We start from the raw sequence: 5749 nt of genomic DNA, 5'->3' as shown, positions 1-5749 counted from the left end.
TAGAAGCCCGGCACGTTCAGAAGCTCTTTTGCCCACCTGAAACTCCTTTTTTTGCTCTTCAACATACCCATCCGTCAAAACCATGCTGTTGATAAACTTAAGCCTGATGGACAATAGTAACCTCGCATTCGGCAGGAAGAATGTGACAAATCTTGTGTTTGCACGGTTGGCTACATAGCATTCTAGCGTTATTGTCTTCAATCGAATCTCATGAGAAGTGAGAAAATCCCGATGCTTACGAATCCACCGATTGGTTATAACTTTCTTACCCCGTCCTGTTGCCTAAATAGACATGAAGATTGAAAACAGTTAAGGTCTAAAAGAAGAGTGTCGAAAGAGCAACAGCTGAACGGTTAATTCTAGCACACTATATGCGGGCTTCCATTGTGCGTGAAATTATCACCTTTATATACAACTTCTCCAGACATGGAAAGCATTGCAGCAAGCCAATAATCTTGTTCAGATCAAAACTATTCATTTGGATATATAAGATCTTGACAGAATCCAGCACCATTGATAGGCCATCCATGGAGAAACTCTTCATTGAGCATAGAACATAATATTAGTACAAAATGTGTACTCCAAGATGATATATAAATTATGCGTAGAAATTTAAAATGCAGCTTATGGTTACAAGTGTAGATGATAATATAAAGTACCTGAAGAACTGTGGAGCCAAACACCATATTGAAATGAGCACAGAGATCATGTATTACACCCAAGCTCTCCAGTTTAGGCGCAGAGAGGACGGTTATTTGCAACGGTGAATAACTAGAATCAAGGATCAACCTTTGAAGTGAAGGGGCATCTTGGATGATGAGCTGCCTTCCGTCAAAAGAAATTCCAATTCTTACAAGGTTAGGCGACTTTATTTGGAGACAACCGATTCTAACTGTGAAAACAAGCACCAAGCACTCCAGCGCAGGGAAACTGGAGTGAATGATGCTGTGCAATGAGGCCTCCGATATACGAACCCGCACAAGTGAAAGTTTCTTGAGAAATGGGAGTCGAAGGTTTAGTACCAGATTGTCTGGTAGGTAGCATAGCGCAAAGGTGGCGGTGTGGAGAGAGGACGAAAACCGCGAGATGGACATCGGTGCTGAGGGCACAAGTTCATGGCGTTCAGTATGTGGTATGTGATTTCCAGGGGAATAGTCGAACTCAAGCAGCTGTAGTTCTGTGAATTCAGGGGATTTCAGCCAGGTGTCCACCGTGCAGGGCATGGTATGCTTGCTCAGGTAGCATGACGGGATGCAGAGGCTTTGAACGGAGCCCTGGTGGGAGGAGATGATGGCTCTGGGGATTTCAAAATCATTGAAGAGAGATAGCTGACGACAGTCGAGATTAAGGGGCACGGCGCGCCATAGAGGGCACCACCGAATTGAGAGGACTTGGGTGCGGCAGCAATCCTTGGTGGGGAGAAGCGAGATGATCTCCCCAAGGACGGCGTCCGGGAGATCGCTAATGCGGTCCACCCGAGATTCTACGGGTTCCTGGGATCCGGTGGGGGCGGGGTCGCCGCTTCTCCCCGCGCTGCCGGGTGCGGGATCTACAACAGGCGTCGCCGCTGGCGGGAGCCTCATCTTCTTGGCGCCGGGGTCAGACGACTTCATTTTCCTCGACGGCGTCGCGTCGCGCTCACGGATTTGAGCAGAGTAACGAATGACGAGCCTAGTTGTAGTGCGAGCGAAGAAGAAGGGGAGCTGGGGGTTTTCTGTAGGAGTGAGGAAGAAGGGGAGCTGGGGTTTTCTGTAGGAGTGAGGTGAGGAATTTGGGGGTGAGTGGAGCGAGCTGACGTGAGGTGGGTGGGAGCGAGGAGGAAGAAGAGCACCCAGTGTGGATGGGCTTTTGAATTGATTTTACTATTTACTAGTGTGGATGGGCTGTTTTGTCTTGGGCCCAGGGAAACAATTACTACTAGTACAATGGAGACACTCTACAGCTACCCAGAAAAACAATTACTACTAGTACAGTGGAGACACTCTACCGCTTCTGGCTCCTCCTAGGTCATTGAAACGTCTCCCTCTACTGAATGCCGTTATACTTTTGTTCACCGATATGCGGTCCATGCAGCGCGCGGGCCCAAATGCCATCCACCAAATTAGAAGGCAGTATGCAGGCGGAGAGTCACCCCGGTCGTAGCGCGGCAGTAATGAGCCGTCGTATCACAAAACCCCACCTCCCCGCAGTCTAAGTTTGACGGACGAAGCAACCATCATTTCACTCTTCGCTGAATCCCCTTCTCCCTCGGACTATCCTTCTCCCTCACTATCTTCAAGAAAGGCAACACTCGCATCTGCCACTGTTCTTCTCTCCGAACGAAGGGAAGGTAAGCGGATCCGTGATGTTGGTATATTTTCGTTCAGAGAAAAAAAAGAACTTTTGCAAAGCAGTAACCGATCCTCACTCTCTTTTTTGTTTCATTGTCATTGCGATTGTGTTTTCCTTTCAGTGGTCTCCTAGTATTCGTCAGTTTCATGATGGACCAAGGAGAACCAGGCAAAGATCTGCCGATATTGGAGCAGACGCGGGAGGCTGATCCCCACGAGACAGAGAGCTCCAAGAAGATGGAGGCAACCACCGAGCTGACCCCAGATACGCTCATGGCCACTACTGAGATGGTCAACGCCCCGTTTGAGGTTACAGCCCCCGTGGCACTGCAGGAGCAGTTTTCCCCCTTCGAGGATGTGTCCCCCTCCCCCCCGCTGAGCTGCCCAAGGTGATTTCCTTCTTTGCCGATCTCGATTGTGGTTTTTCATCTAAGTATGTGGTGATTTTTTTTAGAAAAGGAAGTATGTGGTGATTAATAATGCAAAATTTTATTAGCTTCGATGCCATGCTATACATAGTGGTTTAAATAACTTGTGTTTCTTATACTGAAAAGTAATTCAGAATTTGTTTCTGTTTCAATTAGAGCCATGATGCAGACAAGGATTGTGTGGTTGTACATGTCACTCGCTATGAGGCGGACGACCTGAATATACGCACTGGGAAAATAGAGTTCTTAGGATGTTGGATCCTGGAAGCCATTTGCGGTTATACCAATGAAGAGTTGTATTCTAGCCTCACTGTTGTCAGGCGTGTTGTCCAGGGTGTACTGAAGCACAAGAAGTTTAAAGCTACTCCTTCGTTTGTGAGGCATACTGTTCTTGTCAAGCTTACGCAGGAAGATGACGTGGCATGCCTCCACAAACAAGTTTATCAGTGGCAAGGCCACAAGGTTGTCTTCATGAAGGTTCACAGGATTGAGCTGCTGCGGGACGTCCTCGATGATGTTCATGGCAAGGTCCGTCTTGTGTCCAGCCCAAATTAGATCGAGGCATGAAATAGTTGCCCCAGCTAGTGTTTAATAGTAGTTTGGATTGTGTCTAATTATCCGAACCTTGCCTGTTATCGACCCCTTTGAGGCTAGTACTCTGTTTGAATCCTTCTATGGGAACTGCTGCTACTTTTGTGTGCCCGTGAATCATGTGAGAACCATCGTAATTATTGCCGAAACAGATGCGTCCTCACTAGTTTTTTCATGAATATGGCATGGTAAGACATAAGTTGTCACGGTTTATCATGCGAGCAGTGTGTGTTTTGATGAAATAGAGCACTCGTTCGAGAACCGTGCGCCGACATATACATAAGTACTTGTAAACACTGTTGGTGCTACCCCACTTGTAAGCAGTTGTGCAAAACACGGCACATTGGCTCAGCTCGCTTCAACACTAGGCTATCGACCAGCTAACAATCAACAATCTGCTGTCTGACATATAATCAACTATGTATCTTGTTACAGTGGTTCATGCAGTTAATTGAGGCCACAATGTAATAAATTCCAAACGTTCACACGCTAGTCCAGCGCTCATGTGGAACACTCACATTAAACTTGTCTTCATAAAAAAACTTGAAAAGCATAAGTTAAGCGATTTTATACATCTCAATGATTCATAGAACATAACAAACATATACTAGTTCACAGCAAAAGACAAAGTTGTGAGAAGGTTTACAAATCAGGAAAAAAACAAGCAAGGCTTCCCTGAGCAAAGGGCCTCCCGGCAGGCTTAAATTTCCTAGAGTTCACTCTGGTTTTTTCTTGTTGCCACCATTCAGGGTTAGGTTCTCTCATTCCAGAATAACCAATTGTAATTGTGGTCTCAGCTGGAATGCTGAACTGAACCATGCAGTGTACTGACCAGCTGAAATGCTTGTGCATTCCACTAAATTTAAGCACCGCTATTTGTAGAAATAAGTAGACCACAATGCCTCTTGTCCGCGCACCTGTCCAAAAAACCGCCGTGCAGCCGTGCCAGCTTGTCCTCGGTCCATGGATGAACTGGTAGAAAGTGCATTCCAGACTAGGATGCAGTTGTTTTCGCTCGTCCCTGCACTGCAATCAGGAAGTAAAATGTACGAATCAGCTTCTTTTAGATTGCGTTGGTCATTCTACCTTAGTTACTAGTACCAATGTAGGGATACCTTGAAGACGGGAGGTTAGACGACGGCAACGAGGGATAGCCATCTCATTTTGTGCAGTTGTACTAAAACTAAGGTGTGTGCTTTTGATTGCGCGGATAGAAACGATACGGAGACAGACATCCCTGTTTGCGCAAATACGAAATACGGTTATTTAAACAGTGACAGATATTACTACTTTCCCCCGTTTCCTCTTAGAACCAAGTCCTAGATTCATGCTACAGCTTTCCCACTTTCTTCCCTGTTTGAACCAACGCTTTGAGTCGACTGTATGAACTAGCTTTACTTCTAATAATAGTAGAAGTCTAGGTGGCTTTGGAACAGCGGACGGAAGTAGAAAAGGATCCACATGAAGGGAGCTGGGGCAGTAGAGCAAGGCAGGTTTCGAAGGAATATATACCTGAGGGTCGTCGGCATGTGGCAAAGACGGCGTCGGGAGGCCGCATATTGGCCACAATACCGCAGGGAGGAAGAAGGGGTCGGAGGCCCTCCCGAGCCGGCGCTCTCTTGGAGAGAACAACACGGCCGCCGATCGGGACACGCGGGCAGCCGTTGGTCTCCTCCCTCGCCACCAACGACAGCGTGAACGATGCACCTACACCCCTGCCCCGGTCGAGGTTGTCCGGCTGGATTTGTGACCAGCCGTGAGCTGAGAGAGAGTGTGGCCGCCTATGTGTTGCTTAGATCTGGAGAGCATGAGAGAGTGAACGAGAGGAACCCTAGTAAAGCAAGCGCTAAGGCTCCTGCTTTCATATATAGTGGAGTGATTTTGTTGTAACAGCTTCAAAAAAATGCGCTCCTACATGTACCCGCGAGTGGGTGTGAGAGAACTAGTGCGTGCGTGCACCGCTTCTCTTCGTGAGAGTACAATATACTATGCCCAAAGAACGTTCGCCGCAAGAGTAATAGTATAAGTGTGTGACGTGTGAGCTAAAATAAAATGTGCGCGCCGTCTTTTGTTTTTTAGAAGTTCTGAGGGTAGGGTGTGAAGAGCACATATGTGCGTGACGTCTACCTGCAGATATACGGTGGGTGCGACGTGCGAGTCTGCGAGAGGACTCGGGAGAGTCGTTACTCGTGAGGGTGCGTGTGCGTGAGAGAGAGGGGGGCACGTATCAATGCAATGCATGTGTCCGTAAATCATTATCCGACAAACGTTCGCCACAAGCCTTTTCCTGATGAACGCCGTAAGAACTGTTAGATCGGCATCCGACAGTGTCAGTTTTGCCATGTCATTTAACAGAACAGCCACTCCTGCACACAAATCTTCCACGTGAGTGTTAGCAAC

Source organism: Aegilops tauschii, chromosome 7, assembly GCF_002575655.3.
Source record: "Aegilops tauschii subsp. strangulata cultivar AL8/78 chromosome 7, Aet v6.0, whole genome shotgun sequence".
Classification (NCBI taxonomy): Eukaryota; Viridiplantae; Streptophyta; class Magnoliopsida; order Poales; family Poaceae; genus Aegilops; species Aegilops tauschii.
Note: the sequence above shows the minus strand (reverse complement) of the source record.